The sequence below is a fragment of the Malus domestica genome, chromosome 07 (genome assembly GCF_042453785.1).
Source record: "Malus domestica chromosome 07, GDT2T_hap1".
Classification (NCBI taxonomy): Eukaryota; Viridiplantae; Streptophyta; class Magnoliopsida; order Rosales; family Rosaceae; genus Malus; species Malus domestica.
Genome location: NC_091667.1, coordinates 15,232,654 through 15,251,104, shown reverse-complemented (window position 1 = coordinate 15,251,104; position 18,451 = coordinate 15,232,654). Strand labels below are relative to the sequence as shown.

The following is an 18,451-nucleotide window of genomic DNA, read 5'->3' as shown; positions in this document are numbered from 1 at the left end:
TTTGAATTATTGAATTTTTGAATTTTTGAATTTTTGAATTTTTGAATTTTTTTTTAATAGGTGAAGCTTTGTAGGTGAAATTTTTGTTGGTGAAGCTTTTGTGTTGAAGCTTTGTAGGTGAAGATTTGGTGTTGAAGCTTTGTAGGTGAAGCTTTTGTGTTGAAGCTTTGTAGGTGAAGCTTTGTGGGCACCATAAATTGATTTTGCTTCACACTATCTTGATCAAGGATGTGTGAAGCTTTTGAGAATTGTAGTTGCTCTCCATTGATGAAGCTTTGTTTGATGTTGAAGCTTTGGTTGGCACCATAAATTGGTTTTGCTTCACACTGTCTTGATCAAGAGTGTGTGAAGCTTTTGGGAATTGTGGTTGAACTCCATTGATGAAGCTTTTGTTGGCACCATAAATTGGTTTTACTTCACATTATCTTGATCAAGAATGTATGAAGCTTTTGAGAATTGTAGTGGCCCTCCATTGATGAAGCTTTTGTTGGCACCATAAATTGATTTTGCTTCACACTATCTTGATCAAGAGTGTGTGACGCTTTTGGGAATTGTGGTTGAACTCCATTAATGAAGCTTTTGTTGGCACCGTAAATTGATTTTGCTTCACACTATCTTGATCAAGAGTGTGTGGAGCTTTTGAGAATTGTGGTTGAACTCCTTTGATGAAGCTAATGAGTTCACCTCCTCCTCCCTTTTTCTTTTTTTTTTTTTGAAGGGGGATAAGGGGAGCTGTGAATTTGAAATTTGAAAACTCCCTAGCTTATGTGGAAGTTTGAAGACTTTCCATGTGGGGTTTTCTCATGGTTTGAATTTTGAATTTTGAATTTTGAATTTCTTTGGCCATGTTGAACCATATAAGAATTAGACCTGGCATTTTCTGACACGACACGAAAATAATGGGTTTCGGGTCAACATGATAACTTATCGGGTCATTATCGGGTGACCCGTTAAGAACCCGTTAATTTAACGGGTATACATGAGGGTAACACGTGTGTAATCTGTTTCGACCCGTTAAGAAAAAAATTATTTTGATAATTTTAAATTTAATTACTAAAAGATTTCTTATAAAATACAATAGCCATATTAATATATACAATATATTCTATATTAAATATATAGTTTTGTATTATTATTCTATATAAGTTAAAAAAAAAAAGATTTAGTCATTATTTATTTTTATTATGAGAGTTCCTTATTATCATTACTAGGATAAATTTTACTTAACATGTTGTTGTCCAAAATTAAAATAAACTACTATAGTATTTGTATAGGCAAGAACTAAGAAGACATACATACAAGTATGAAAAATATGAAGGAATATATAAACACTCGTGATTCATCATTATTCCGTCACGAGTAGATAATGGTTACACTTACATTATCGTTTAGATTTTTAAAATCCTCCAAACCTTAATGAATAATGTTTTTTATTTGAGGGAAAAATTAATAAAATTAATAATAATTATTGTAGAAGCGTAAAAAATGTAAAAAAAAAATACAATTACTCATAGTGACAAACTTTACAACTTTCATGAAGGGGTCAACTTCGAAATCCAACACTATAATTTATAAACCTTAAATTTATATTTAACCGTCGATTGCCATTTACACTTTATTCTTCTTACTGAATTCATTTTTTAAATTTTCTTTTTTGAAAACATGATCATATGGCGGATGTAAGAAGATGAACGGTTCAGATCTTTGATATCATGTTTCAATATTTACGGTTAACTGAAATATGAGTCGATGTCATATAGTTTGTAGAAACTTTATAAACATCAAGCAATATTTTCACTAACCGTAAAACTCTGAATATAATATCAACGATCCAAACCGTTCATCTTCTTGCATCCTCTAATAGATCAAGTTTTCAAAAAACAAAATTTGAAAAAACAAAATTTGATGAGAACAATGAAGTGTAAATGTAAACAACAATCAACGGTTAAATTTTGATCTATGATTTATATGATTATAGTGGCGAATTTCGAAGTTAAGCTCTTCATGAAAGTTGTAAAGCTTGTCATTACGAGTGTTTATATATTTTTTCTATATTTTTTTACACTTCTACATTAATTAAAAAACTATTAAAGACTTTAGGTAAGTGAAAATATACTTAAAAGAAAAATGTGTTTTATGTTTTGGATGTGACAATATGATATGTATATACTTATTTAGTATTACGTTTTTCATTTGATTATTTATTGGTTTAAAATATATTTTCCTTAACGGGTAACGGGTCGGGTCATTTTACCCGTTTATTTTAACCGGTGTTACACGACACGACCCGTTAAGATATCGGGTATGACACGAAAACGACACGAACACGGAAAACACGACACGAATGCCAAGTCTAATAAGAATGATGAGTTTCCACTCTTTTCATTGTCTTCATTTGCTCATTTTGTAATGATTTTTTGAGACAAACTGCTCTTATAGTTAAAAGGGTTTCCGGCAGTGCTTTGCACCATTTTCAGTTTAGTACTCTTCTCCACTATATCAAATGCTTTCACTCTTTTTGTTTGAGTGTTCATGTATTTGGTTGAGAACATAATGAACTGGTTGAGCTTTTCTTCATGCCCTAGGAACTTCCTTATGTTTCGATCCTTCATGTAGTGATAGAGTTTGTTTCTGTTTGTTGTAGATGTCAGAGCATGGAAGTCCTAGTGATGAGGGCTCCCCTAGCTCTAGCTCTAGGTTTGAGCCTGCGATGTCGGAGTCTTCATTGGCTTTGTTAGAGTCTTGTACAAAAGAAACATTAGATGATTTTCACAACTGTCAAACCTTTGCCAATGTTGGTTCTTCCTCCCTCATGTTAATGGGTGAGGGGGTTGTTTTTTATGCCATACCTATATTTCGTTCTGAGTTCACATCAAACCATTTAGATAATAACTTGTTAGATAGTAAAAAACAGCTTGAGGCCCTAAGGCAGTCATGTAGTATCCCCCGTAGTGTAGGAATACGCTTGGTGCATCATGAAGAATTGTCTTCTGAACCACTCCCTGGTTTTTGGGATACCTTGATCGGGTTTTATATTATTTGGATGGAATGTGGGTTAGCTAAGCCTTCATTTCATCAGTGGCGTTACTGCTATAAGATGCACTCGATGAAAGCATGCACTGAGTATGCCGAGTGTGCATGTTGGAGTGAAAGATAGCGTATTGTCTTTGGTAAGAAAAAGGCATACTACACTTGGAAAAACCGTTGGTGCTTTCTTTATAATGATTGGGAGTATGCTAAGGGTGTTACGCCTGAGCAACGTGTTCCTACTCACTTCCAGACTGTAGGTTGTAATGTATCCATTGTTTGCATTATTTGCTATTTGTTGTGATTTTCTCTTGCTTCTAACATTTTTCTTCGTGCAGTGACGCAAAGGACCATCAAGCTATCCGAACGGGAGCTAGTTGACGTAGAGAAGGTGTTGAGGGTGCCCAAATAGGATAGACACTTGGGCAAGCTACGACCCTTATTTCGAAAGTACGCTTTCCAGCCCCTAGTGTCGGAGTGCCAGAGACGAGCAAGTAAGTTGTATCTTTCATTTCACCCCCTCTTTCTTTTACAAAGTTGCATTCCTTACTTTGATTTTTCTTATTCAGTGGATAAAGTAGGCAAGAAAGGGGGGACTAGCGCCAAGAAAGGGAAAACACCTATATCAGTTCCCATAGATGACATTTTGTTTCACAAGGGAGCTCGTAAGCACCGGGTGAGGCCAGCCCTTAGACCTAAGTTGCAAGATTAGGTCCTCAAGATTACTGCCTCCAAGAAGGTTGAAGCTGAGGCCATCGGGTGTGCTGCTACCATAGTTGCAGGGGAGGAGAGAAGACTGGTGCCTCCTCTTCCTACCATCAATCCCATTCGTAAGAGGAAGTACAAGGAAGAGGTTGGCAGCATCTATTGGAAGAACTTAAAGGTTCCCATGCAACCAAGTAGTTTTAGATATGTCAATAATTGCCTAGCAGAACGTTGATCCATGGTTGATGAGCTTGGTGAGCCGCTCGATGAGAACGAATTAGATCATGACCGGATGATGAGGCTATCTTCTTATGTAAGTGTTACTCTGTCATTTCTTTACTTTCTCCCTTTTTTTTCCTGGTAGTGACGTTCATCTTGTCATGTAGGTCATGATCGAGTACGACGACAGATTACGAAAGGTCGAGCGGTACATGGTAAAGTTTAAAGAGAATAAGTAGCTTGTGAATGATGCCAGAAAAATGAGCAAAGCTTTAGCTAAGGCCATCCGCCTTAAGGATAAAAAATTTGAGAGTTTGAAGAAGCGGAATGGTGAGAACATGAGGCTCAAGAAACAATTGGAAGCGACTAAGAAACAGTTGAAGACAACTATCCTCGAGGTTTCCAAGGTTAAAGGGGAGTTAGATAGTGTCTTGGTTGAGGTTTCTGGGCTAAAGAAGAGTATCCCAACTCAGAGGAACACTGCCGTGCAAGAGTTCTTAGGTTCCCAGGCCTTTCACGATGCCTTTAGACCTCACTACATTCGGAGGGCTAATTTTGAGAAAAGGAAATGGATGGCTGTCCTTGGGCGTTACGACAATGGAAGCATTATCCGAAAGTACCATGATGAGATGCATGAGTACCGACAAAAAGGTGAAACCTTCGTCCTAGCAGTTGATCCTAGTAGTGAAGATTACTCTGATAATAAGGCTAATATCAGTGAGTAGTCTCAGGAGAGTGATGATGGTCCTGGAGATGCTGAGGATGGTGGTGATGGTGATGGAGTTGAAACGTAGAGGGGTTCGGCCTTAGATGAGGATGACTCATAGTGCCCTTTTTTTCTGCATGTAATTTGGATGTACGAGTTTGTTGTTTGTGTGGCACGTGCCATGTACTCTGGATGTACTAGTTTGTTATTTGTATGGCATGTGCCATGTTGTAAGCCTGAGAGCTTTTTATTTATGGATGTTTATGATTTTGCGCGGTATAGTTTGATGTTAATTGCCAAGTATTTGCACTATCATTGATGAATGCTTGGCTATGTTTGAGCAAATCCTTTGTTTGGATATAAGCCATAACTTGGGTAAGATTGAATGAATATACTGTGGAGCTGTTCGTTTATTCGTATAGTCTTATTGGCATATACTTAGACTTTATTTCATATGGGAGCAATCATGTTAAAGCTTTGAACCTGAGTGTTTCATTGCTAGGAATGTAAGAAGATTAGGACTAAGTTGTCTAAATCACCTCTTTATTGAATTCATGTCAAATGGTCTTCGTTACATAGGATGCTGAACGGCTGAAGCTTAACACTTGTACAATGTGAGTTTACTTGTAATAGTACTTCAAGTGATCAGCGTTCTATGGATGGCCAAGGGTCTTGCCATCAGAGCTTCTGAGCTTGTAGAAGCCAGGGCGACTGATGCCAACAACTTCAAATGGTCCATCCCAGTTTGGACTAAGTGTTTTTTCACTCGAGACTCTGTCGCAGAGTAATCTTTTCTTCAATACCCAATCCCCCACTTTGAAAGAACGAGGTTTGACCTTTGAGTCATAGTAGTTGGAGATGCACTGCTTATAGGCGACATTCCTTAAGTGAGCCTGGTTTCTGTGTTCCTCGACTAGATCTAAGTTGAGGGTAAGTTGTTTGTCATTTTCGCTTTGAACGTAGTTCTGGACTCGGAATGTTGCTTGCTCAAGCTCAACTAAGACAATTGCCTCTGTACCAAAAGCAAGTGAGAATGGAGTTTCTCTTGTTGAAGTGATACGAAGTGCGGTATGACCAAAGAACTTGGGGTACAAATTCTGGCCAACAGCCTTTAACCTTGTCCAAGCTGGTTTTCAAAGTGTGCTTGATTATTTTGTTGATGGTTTCAACTTGTCCATTAGACTGGGGATGAGCTGGGGAGGCAAAACATAAGTTGATGTTGAACTTAGAACAGAACATTCTGACCTTATTATTGTCGAACTGTCACCCGTTGTCAGTGACTATGTCATTAGGAATGCCGAATCTGCAAAGGATGTTCTTCCATACGAAGTCTTCTATTTTTTAATCAGTAATGGTTGCCAAGGGTTCTACTTTGGCCAACTTTGTGAAGTAGTCAACTACAACGATTGCATAGCGAACCTTGCCCTTCCCTGCAGGCATTGGGCCGATCAAATCAAGTCCCCATTGGGCGAAGGGCCATGGGTTGATCATAAGAATGAGTGGCTTGGGAGGGAAGTGAGGAATAGTTGCGTAGCGTTGATGTGAAAATTACTTGACACACAAATTAAACCCTCTTTTTGACAGTTGTAGTATAGATGTAAGTAGGGTATCGTTCTAGGCCGGGGATTAGGAGGGATTGCTAATCTATTCTAAATTAATTTAAAAATATTAAACAAGACTCAAGGACACAAAACTAGGCTAAAAACTCTAATAACTCGAAACACACTTAGAATGACTCAAAATAATGAAAACAATCAAATTAGACACTAGGAACTGAAATGGACGGAAATTGAATTAAAGACTAACAACAATGAAAACTAACTAAATAATATAATTTAATAATGGGGGGGTTTGGTTTTGACGAGAAGTAAATTAAACTTAAATAAATTACAGAATTGACAAAAGCATGAAATTAAGGTGAAAGGATAGGTGACGGACTAGCTAGAGGGTTCTTCTCCACACATGAAATAAATGCAACCTAAATCGATTTTCAGTTGTTATTTCAATAAATTGTGAATGACAATGTTCCAAGTTAATTAGGTCCGCTTAAATTAACTCTTAGATTTCCTTAGATTCATTGGATTGAATGGAATACGCATTACAACCAAATTATTCCTCATCAAAGTCCCTAACTATGGAATACGCATGATAGAGACATTCAACAAAGATCATTAAGTTCAACGGAAATCATAAACATTGACTAGGCATTCATAACTACGGAATACGCATGTTAATCCAGCCTAGAATTCACTTAACACGATTGTGGATAACAACCTTCACTACTTGTGAATATAAGTTCATAACGATTAGGTGAAATTCACTTATATTCTAGCATCAAATTCATGCATGTAAATTAAGTAGGCATTCTTAATCGACATACAAAAATAAGTTATCAATCAAGCAGTTAAGCAAATTAAATCACAACTCAGAAATCACAACTGAAGGTAATCAATTCATATTACAAATATATTCATGGCTTTGAATTAACCTCTAGCCAAAATAAATTTAGTTACACATTATTAAAACAGAAATAAAATATAAGTTTGGAAAGATTTAACCGAGAAAATAGATTGAAGCCTTCTGCTCTCTGTGCTCTGATGCTTCAGCCAGTTCTTCCCCGTGTCATGCACTCTGTGCCGTGTGCTTCTTGCGCACTGGCTTCCTGCTGCGCAAGGCAGTTTTTCTGTCGCTGGCATTGCAGCTTTGCTGCTTCTCTCACTAGCTGCCAGGCAGCTGTTCTTCTCCCCTCCACTTGCGCGCGCCTTGTCCTGCCCTTTTATTCCTGCTTCTTACTGCCATTTTATTTCTTTATTTTCTCCACCATTCCGTGTCTGCCATGAGTCCTACGCACTGACCTCCTTGCGCTATTCTTTTCTGCTTGCTGTCAGTCTCCCTTTCCGTCCCAATTGTGGCAGTTTTATATTTTTCTTTCTTTCCCAGCTGCTGTCCACTTCCTCTAACAGACTCTCTCCTATCTCCCGTCCCCTTTTTTATTTCTTTATTTTACTTTTCTTCTATTGCCAATGCTTTGCTGTATTTGTTGCCTTTCAGACAAAACCAAAGGGCAGCCTTAATCATTCATCATGATTATTCATCATGATTTTATGCTTTATGCTCTTCTTTGTCATCCTTGTCTGCTTTCAATTCCAATCTGCAAGTTGTCGTCAGCTAGACCTTCTCTTACTCAAATGCCTATAACTTCTTCTAGAAAAATGATATTAACAATCCGCGAAATATTCTAGAAAATAGACATCTGTAGCTTTCCAAGCATATAAGGCTCATTCTCTAATTCATTCTGAGCTGTTCGCAATTTGCTCCCAAAGTCAGCTGATCTACACAGGCAGTTTTGACGAATTTATTACTTAAAATTTCACTTGTTCTATTTTTATTTTCTTTGCTAGACAAATCCTATAATACGCAAAAACAAAGTAAATAGCTCAATAATATAAGGAACTAACTAAGAAAAGACGAGTGAATTCGAAGTAAAAATATATATAAATATGATCCGATCAAGCGTTGACACTTATCACATGAGCTAGATATTCTAATGGCATCTTGGTGGAGTATTGGCCAGTAATATCCTTGGCGAAAAGCCTTGTATGCTAAGGATTGAGATCCAGCATAATCTTCGCAAACTCCTTCATGTATTTCTCAAAGGACAATTTTCGCCTCCGTGGGCGTAAGGCATTTTAGGTATGGTAAGTTAAAACCCCGCTTGTAGAGTTGGTCATTAATGATCAAGTAATGAGTAGACTTGTATTGAATCTACTTAGCTTGGACTTTATCATTTGAGAGGGTGCCATGAGTAAAGAATTTATAAATCGGGGTAATCCAACTATCCCCCTGTTGTAAGTTGCACACTTCTGCGGCCATGGTGCTTGGTACTGCTAACAATTCGACCTTAATTTTTCTCCCAATCTTGTCTTCTACTACTGAGGCGAGGTGAGCCAAAGCGTCTGCATGATTGTTTGCCGCTCGAGGAACTTGGGTGATCTGGTAGTGGAAGTGCTTGAGCAACAGTTGTGTTTATGTAAGATATGCTGCCATGGAGCTATCCTTAACGTCAAAGTTGTTGGTGACCTGGTTAACCACTAATTGGGAGTCATTAAAGATATCAATTCGTTTAACCCCGAGGTGTTTGGCCAAACGTAAGCCTACTAGGAGGGCTTCATACTCGGCCTCATTGTTTGATGCCTTGAATTTGAAACGAATAGCATACTCCATTGCCACTTTGTCTGGGGTAGTCAAGACTAGTCTTGCTCCACAGCTCTGTTGGTTGGATGAGCCGTCAACATATAGAGTCCATACTGGGAAAGTTGGTTCTATCTTCTGAGCATCCGGGGGCAATGAAGCCACCGTTTTAGGTGTAGAAGCAATGTCAACATGATAAGTGAATTCGGTGATGGAATCTACCACTGCTTGGCCATTCTCATCCGGATTTGGTTAGTAGGAGATGTTAAACTCACCCAGTGCTATCGAAGGGGATGATTGGTAAGTACAATGATGGAGTGTGCTTTGAAGTATGGGCGAAGCTTCTAAGCAGTCATGACCAATGATAGAGCTAATTTCTCAGTGTTGGAGTATCGTGTCTCTGCATCTTGTAGAGCCTTATTAGCATAGTAAACAGGTCGTTCGACATTATCATCCATTCGAATGAAAACGGAACTGACCGTTGAAGCCGAAACAGACTGATAGACAATGAAGGTGTCACCAATTTCAGGTTTGAAGAACAGATGGGCTTTACTCATGTAGTCTTTGAGGTTTTTGAATGCCTCGGCACATTCATCAGTCCACGTAATGTACTTCTTACTTCCTTTAAGTGCTTTGGAGAAAGGAGCACATTTTGTCTGTGGCCTTAGAAATGAACCTGGTTAAGGTTGCCACCTTGCCAGTAAGGCTCTAGATGTCTTTTGAAGTTACCGGTTCCTTCATGTCGATGATTGCTTTGATATTCTCGGGATTAGCTTAAATGCCTCGTTGGCTAATCATGAAGCCCAAGAATTTGCCAGAGCCTACGCCAAAGATACATTTGTTGGGGTTCAACCTCATTTGATACCTTTTCAGAATAGTGAAAGTTTCAGATAGGTTGGTGATGTGTTGGTCAACATGTTTGCTCTTGACTAGCATATCATCAACATAAACTTCCATGCTCTTCCCAATCTGTTCGGCGACATTGAATTGACTAATCTCTGATAAGTTGCCCCTGCATTCTTTAGGTTGAAGGGCATGACTTTATAACAATATAGTCCCCTGTCAATAGTGAAGGTTGTGTATTCTTGGTCTGAAGGGTTCATGAGGATTTGATTGTATTTTGAGTAAGCATTTATGAAGCTCAAAAGTTCACACCTTACCGTAGAGTCTATAAGTCTATTAATGAGAAGAAGAGGAAAGTTATCCTTCGAGCATCCTTTGTTTAGGTCGGTGTAGTCGACACACATTCTCCACAAGACCTTTTGGAGCAGGAGAATTTACTTGGTCGAATTCTTCTTAAAAAGGACAACATTTGTTACCCACGTTGGATAATTGACTTCGCGAACGAAGCCTATGCCTTTGAGTTTTTCAACTTCTGCCTTCATTGCTTCATATCGTTCAGCGTCATAAGATCTTCGCTTCTGTCTTACCGGCTTGGTCTTGGGGTCAATACTCAAGCAATGACAGATGATATCGGGAGAGATGCCTGACATGTCCTCGAATGACCAAGCAAATACCTCAGTGTTCTCTTGTAAAAAGGAGATCAATGCCAACCAAATGGGTGGTGACAAGGCGGTGCCAATCTTCACCATGCGATTTGGATAATCTTTTGAGATAGAGACCTTCTCCAACTCTTCAGCGGGTTGTGTTTGCTAGGTGAAAGAGTCATCTCGATGATCCTCGGGTTGACTGTTGCCACCATGAAGATCCAAGTTGGCTTCATCCGGTCTGGTCTTTATGACTTGGTCATGTATAGAAAGGGTTTCCTTGGGCACAAGCAGGTGCTGTTGCTTGACCGAAGTGTTGTAACATGACCGTGCACTAAGTTGATCTCCTCTAATGTAACCATTGCCATAAGGGGTTGGAAATTTCATCAACAACATATGTATGGATACCATGGCCTTGAGATCATTGATGCCTGTGCGTCCAAAGATGATATTGTATGCCATTGGGCAATCAACCACCAGGAAGTTAATGGTAATGGTAGCTGTGTAAGGGCTTGTACCAATGGTGAATGGTAAGTGTATGCTCCCTAAAGGTTGCACGATATCACCGAAGAAGCTTATCATATGAGAAACTGAGTGATCGAGCAAGTGTTCAGCTACATTAAGTGCCCTGAAAGCTTCAGCAAACATGATATTGACCGAAGCCCCCGTGTCTACCAGGATTCGTCATACTTCAAAATTGGCTATGTGAGCTTCCACGATCAGTGGGTAGTTGTGATGGTAGATGATACCTCTTTCTTTCTCAGGGTAGAAACATATTGGATTCCAGTTAGGCTTCTGATACTTGCCTTCCCTGATGTCTTCCACGTGAAACACTTGGTGGCCAGGCCTCAAAGTTCGTTCACTATTTTTCATGGCCATGTTGGAAGATTTAGATATGGGTGTGCTGCCACTTATGAAATATATCACATTCACTTGGCATTGGTTACGGTTATCCCTTGGAGGGTGAATGAGGAATTAATCAATTTTTCCTTCACGTGCCAAAGCTTCAATATGATCACGAAAATACACTTCTCGCCATCATGGCCGTTATGCTCGTGGTAATAGCAAAACATGCCCGTGTTCTTCGTGGGCTTGTAATCCGGCTACCTCAGCTTTGGCTTCGATATCAAGTGTGTTATGCTGGGGTAAATGGCCACGCATGTGGCATTCAAAGGTGTGTATGCCTCGTATCTCGGGGTATGGCCTGTCCTGACACATGCTTGATCCACTGTGTTGACTGCTTGGAGGTGGGGATTATCGTGGTGATACCCTTGGTTATCGCGGTAGTGTCCCTTACTCCTTTTACTAAAATGAGACTGGTGAGGATGAAAATCTTTCCTTTTGCCCTGAGATTGATATGTCTATTGACTTGGCAAAGTATTAAGTAAGGTAAGGGAGGCATCGCTGCCGTTTGAAAGGTTGAGGTTTTCTCATTTGGTTGGATCTGGCTTTAACTCCCTACTTGCTGATAAGGGATGGCTGTAGGGGGTTTCCCTTGATATGTCATTGCTTCAGCGGATGCATGGTTGTAAACTTGTGCCATCACCTCAAAATAAGTCTTCCAAGTGTTGGCATTGACCATGTACTTGAAAAAACTGTCACATAGGCCTACTGTGAAGGCCTTGAGGGCGGTCTTGTCATCTGCCTCAGCGTAGTGAGAATACTTATGGTTGAAGTGACCGGCATACTCTCGTAGTGACTCGTTCGGCTTCTGGTAAATTATGTACAAGTGATCTGTAGAATGCAAGCGATCGGTTTAGAAGATGTGTTTAGAGAAAAACAGTTTCCCCAGTTCCTCAAATGAGTCTACTGTCTCAGGTGGAAGACGGCAATACCAGTTTAGAGCTCCGCCAGAAATGGTGGAAGGGAAGAGAAGACATCGCTCTTCTTCGATGTGCATCTGATATGCCATGGTGGACTCAAAGAGGTTAATGTGTTCAATTGGGTCCTCCCTTCCAATATAGAGTTGTGAACCAAGCTTTTGTTTTATCTTCGCTTGAAGGAGGTGTCGAGGATCATCCTTATGAGAGGGCCAGGCCTGGGTTGGTTCTAGTCAGGTATCTCAGCCTGATGTTCAGCCTTCAACTTGTTTACTTCCTCAAAGAGGTGTAGGACAATGGGGTCCTGAGTGGAGTCATGGACCACTGGAATTTTCTTCCGTAAGTTTCCATCGCCTCTTAAAAGAAGGAAAGTTTGAGTAAGAGCGTGTGATTTTTCCTTGGACTCACCATATTGACTTCTAGGGTGAGTTTGTCGGAATACCTCTAAGTCATTTGTACCTTCATGTTCCTCTGGGACCTGTCGTTCCTTCCTTAGATTGGCAGTTGGCCTGGGTCGTGGGAGGGGACCAAGTCTTTCAGAAATCCTTGGGTCATTGATCTTCGAGCTTATGTGGAGGGGATTCTCTCGACTTTGCTTTAGGAAGTCTCGGTAGTCCCGATAAACGGCTTTCGATCCTTCCAACCCTTTTGCAATGTGGTGTCATCCTCCACTTCTCCTACTTCAGGTCGAATCAACTGCGTTGAGAGAAGTCTCATGTTGATCAATGTTTTGATGATTAGCTCGCTCCTCATCAGGGATACCCATGTTGAAGGAAGGTGAACCTCCTTTTTGGGGGGCACCTAAACAAGTACATAGGTTCAAGCTCTCATTTAGTGAGTACTAGTGAATGATTTAGTACAAATGACATTAGGGATTATTGTGGGAGAATGATCTCATTTTATATAAGAGAGTTTCTAGCTTTGTTCTGACATTGGCACGTGTCGTGTTATGATTGGCCTCTGATGTTGACACATGTCGTGTTGTGATTGGCCTCTAATGTTGACACGTGTCGCGCTGTTATTGGCCTCCTGGTTGGAAGGAAACTCTTCTGGGTTCTTGACGGTATTACGTTGACTGGTGCTTGGTAGTTTCGGGATTGGTCAAGTATGGTACAAACAACCTTTTTTGCTACTAATATTATCCTGTAGTAACAATATAGAGCTCAGAAGTTCACTAAGTTATCAGATTTGATCTTTATTTTACTTCTCACTGAAAAGCATAACCAGTTATTGATGAAGAACCATCAAGCTCGACCTACTAGGGCGACTACTGTGCCTGAAGCACACTATAGCATAAACCAATGCCCAAAACGCCAAAAGCGGTGTGGTAGGGGCAGCCTTAAGCCATCCCGCCAAGGTCAACAGAGTCAAGGCCCATCTAAAGGGGGAACAAAGCCCAGAAGCACCCTAACCTCGCTTCAAAGGCCCCAAACTTCAAGAATAAGCGTAAAGCACCGGAAACCATGGATGCAAACATGTGTTATCGTTATTGTTCAAATGACCATTGGTCCTATGTTTACCAAGCTCCCTATAAGGTTATAGTTGAATATCGTTCTCGTCGTAAGAAGTTTGAATCAAACTTTGTGCAAGTGGATGATCTGAAAAGTACAAAGATTGAGGTTTTTGACTTTCAAGAGGCTATCACACCTATGGAAGATTATAATCTTAGACATAGACTTATTTTTTAGTTGTGTTGATGCACAAAACCAGAGGTCTTGGAACAACGTAAATCCGACCGTGAATCTGCAAGAAAGTAAATAACACAAGATGTATCGTGGTTCACCCTAATGTTTGGGCTACGTCCACACTGATTATTGTATTTCTCTGAGAGGATTGTGATGGAGAGAGAGCCTCTATAATGAGAGTGAAGCTTTGAGAATGTGAGGGTCAGGCCTAAGAATTGGCCTCCCCCAATTGTGAAGGTGATGAGTCCCTTTTATAGAATAAAGGCTCCTCACTTATTACATATTTGCCCCTTCCTTTATTACATAATTACATTCGAGTCCCCCGAGTATTTATACGAGATCTAAATACGGAGGCCCTAAGTATGGTATAAACAGTAGTCTTCCAAGTCTTCAGTAAAGAGAGTCTTTTGGCTGGAGACTTGAAATTCAGTCCATATGTGGGCTGAAGTAACTGATGTGAGAATTACTTGACACACAAATTAAACCCTCTTTTTGACAATTGTAGTATAGATGTAAGTAGGGTATCGTTCTAGGCCGGGGATTAGGAGGGATTGCTAATCTATTCTAAATTAATTTAAAAATATTAAATAAGACTCAAGGACACAAAACTAGGCTAAAAACTCTAATAACTCGAAACACACTTAGAATGACTCAAAATAATGGAAACAATCAATTTAGACACTAGGAACTGAAATGGACGGAAATTGAATTAAAAGACTAACAACAATGAACACTAACTAAATAATATAATTTAATAATGGAGGGGGTTTGGTTTTGACGAGAAGTAAATTAAACTTAAATAAATTACAGAATTGACAAAAGCATGAATTAAGGTGAAAGGATAGGTGACAGACTAGCTAGAGGGTTCTTCTCCACACATGACACATATGCAACCTAAATTGATTTTCAGTTGTTCTTTCAATAAATTGTAAATCACAATGTTCCAAGTTAATTAGGTCTGCTTAAATTAACTCTTACATTTCCCTAGATTCATTGGATTGAATGGAATACGCATTACAACCAAATTATTCCTCATCAAAGTCCCTAACTATGGAATACGCATGATAGAGACATTCAACAAAGATCATTAAGTTCAACGGAAATCATAAACATTAACTAGGCATTCATAACTATGGAATACGCATGTTAATCCAGCCTAGAATTCACTTAACACGATTGTGGATAACAACCTTCACTACTTGTGAATATAAGTTCATAACGATTAGGTGAAATTCACTTATATTCTAGCATCAAATTCATGCATGTAAATTAAGTATGCATCCTTAATCGACATACAAAAATAAGTTATCAATCAAGCAGTTAAGCAAATTAAATCACAACTCAGAAATCACAACTGAAGGTAATCAATTCATATTACAAATATATTCATGGCTTTGAATTAACCTCTAGCCAAAATAAATTTAGTTACACATTATTATCTAATTAAACCAAAAGTAAAACATAAGTTGGAAAGATTTAACCGAGAGAGAAGGCAGTTTGCTGCTTCTGTTTTTCTCCTCCCCGAGGCTAACGCTGCTCGCCAGTCTGAGTCCTTCCAATCCCGTGCCTCTGACCTCACTGTCAGTCTCTCTCCCGTCCCTTCTATATCTTTTTTTTCTGTTTTTTTTCTTTCCGCACAGTTTTTTCCTGTGCTCCTATCTGACTTCTTCCTTTATTTCCGCGCCTGTGTCAGTCTCTCCTATCTCTCTGGTCTCTCCCTTCCGTCAGTCTGCCTCTCTCCGTGTATATCTCTGCACCTTCTGTTCCTGTCTGTTCCGTGTGTTTTTTTTTCCCGCGCTGGCACTGTAGCTTTGCTGCTTCTCTTACTAGCTGCCAGGCAGCTGTCCTCTCTCTGCTGCACTCTATCTTTCTTATTCTTTCCGTTGTCCCCCTTTTATTCTTCTTTTCTGCTGTCCAGCATCTACCCGCGCCTTGTGCGCACTCATCTCCCCACTACCGTCCCATTTCTCTTCGGTCCATTAACTTCACCAACCCTCTTCCATTCACTGCACTTTCCTATCCATCTTTAAAGAATACGCAGCACCAACAGCATGTGGAAGTTGTGAGCTGGAAAGTAATATAAATTATTGGTGGTGTGACCTTAATCATTTTAGTGAAACATTTGAAAATGGTCAACATATCAGCCAAAAATAATCTCCTACATAAAATAATTTCTGTTTATTATTTAAAACTCATTTGTGCTATTTTTATTTTCTTTGCATAACAGATCCTATAAACACAAAAATAACGTAAATAGCTCAAAAATATAAGGAACTAACCAAGAAAAGACGAGTGAATTTGAAGTAAAAATATATATAAATATGATCCGATCAGTAACTAGATGTCGTCTAAAACTGATACTCGATATGAGGTGTTGCCCAATCTGAAATGATGCTCAACTAGAAGTAACACATGTTCTAAGGATGCTTTGCTTGTGGCTGATGTTGCCTTGGTTGGCTCGACTTGTGGCGTTGAAGGTGAGGGAGTCCTTTTTATAGAATAAGGGCTCGCTCCTCAATACAAAAAATGATGGGCTAGAGTTGGTGCTCGTGGCGAGGCGGTTGCTCAGCAGGCGGCGATACTCTCTAATGATGATGAGGGAGTCCCTTTTATAGAATAAGGGCTCGCTCCTCAATACATAAGTGATGGGTGCTCTCTAATGAAAGTGAGGGAGTCCCTTTTATAGAATAATGGCTCGCTCCTCAATACATAAATAATGGGCTAAGTCCCCCAAGTATTTTTCATGAGGCCCAGTTGAGGCCCAATATATAGTACATAATGTAGTCCCCCAAGTCTTCGATCAATAGAGTCTGTTGGCTGGAGACTTCAAATTGAATCCATGTATGGGCCGAAGTGGCGGTTGTTCGGAGTGTTGGAAATATGCCCTGAAAGTCAATCTTTGGAAGAAACCTTTCAGGACAATATATGGATGTATAGATGACTCTTATACATCAAATGGCAAAGATACTATTTAGGACTATCTCTATAAACGATATATGTCCTAAATGGTGAATCCATGGACAATGGATCGATTGAAGAAGTAATCTAATGAATTTAGACTACAGAGACCTTCTTCACATAACCAACATGTCCAAAAGGTTCCTGGTCATAGGATTGTCGGAGGGATACTGACAATGCATAGACCGGTACATACTATGTCCGCTTCAATTAGAAGGATGGAAAGTCTCATCCCATTCGTGTAGTGACACTAAGACAAGTATGTAGGTGCTCATTAAAGGAATGAGTTCATTGAACACAATCGAACGAGAGTACTTGCATGGAGGTCTAGTCACATGTCAAGCAAGTAACTCTAACAGTTGGAATAATGTAAGTAGTCCTTTGACCTGAGGCATCATTGTTGTCTTGTGGTTAAGTACTTGATCTTTGATTATGTCAAAGTCACTCCATCCGCGGGTGTCCACGGCATAGTCGAGGTTAAGCCACTTAGTCATGAAGGCAAGTGAATGCGCAACAAGGAATCTGTTGGAAATGTGCCCTAAAACCAATCATATGATGATACTTTATGAACATTTCACATGTTAAACTAATCTAGTTTAACTATAAAGGGCAAAGATTATTGTTTGAGCCGTCTCATATAAATGTTATATGCTTAAACGATAAAGTCCAAGGAATATGTGATTGGGAGAATACGATCTAAAGAAGTTAGATTCATGAGACCATTCTTTCGTAGACACATCCTAAATGTTCCTGATCATAGGATTGCCAATTGGGCATTGACAGTCCGTTAAGATCAGTACGTACTGTGTCTTCTCTTAGGGAGAGTGACTAGTCTCGAGTCATTGGTGTGTGTGACATCAAATCAAGTACGTAGGTGCTCAATAGAGAATGAGTTCACTGAACACGATCAACGAAGAGTTCTCATATTCATGTCACATGAGAACTCATGGTTGGGATAATGCAAAGTAGTCCTTTGACCTGAGGCATCACAGTTGTCTTGTGGTTAAGTCCTTGATCTTTGATTATGTCAAAGTCACCCCATCAGGGTGTCCACGGCATCATTGGGGTTAAGCCACTTAGTCATGGAGACAAGTGAATGCGCAACAAGGGATCTCTAACCTTCAAACCGTTTGAGGGAGAATACTCTATGATATGATTTAGAACCTCTGGCCAGAGTATGAATGAGATTTAGGAAAGCGTTCCAAATCACATTCAAGGTAATCATATAAGCACACGAATCACATTGGATAATAGACATGAATAAATAAACTATCAAACCAAACAATGTGGTCAAGAGTATTGTATTAGAGAAAGACCGTATTGCATTTGTAATCCTAAACTGAATAGGTTCTCCACCTCTTCTGATTAGCTTGGGTAACCATGATATGCTGCTAGGTGTCACTCATGGTTTGTGGAAGCCCTAAACGTGTGTAATCACTAAAGGGAGAATTGAAAGTAAGTTTCAATTCACAATCGATGTAAAATGGTTTTAATCGCCCACTGCCTCGCTAAAATGAACCTAATGGATCGTACACCGTGTAAGGTGGAGATTGAAGAAACAATGGAGATGAGTAAGAATAATTAAATGGTTTAATTATTTATGGCAAGGATTAATTAATATGTTAATTAATCAAACGAATAAGTTCGTTAAAG

At 39.5% G+C, this 18,451-nt stretch overlaps 1 protein-coding gene across 1 annotated transcript in view; it reads right to left on the bottom strand.

The window, feature by feature from the left end:
- The window catches only part of LOC139197383 (uncharacterized), a 69,203-nt gene extending 53,470 nt beyond the window's left edge, over nucleotides 1–15,733 (bottom strand). The window contains exon 1 of the mRNA XM_070824698.1: nucleotides 15,479–15,733. The gene's annotated coding sequence lies outside the window, so the exon portion shown is untranslated. The remainder of the gene's footprint in view (nucleotides 1–15,478) is intronic.
- Between the last annotated feature and the right edge of the window lie 2,718 nt (nucleotides 15,734–18,451).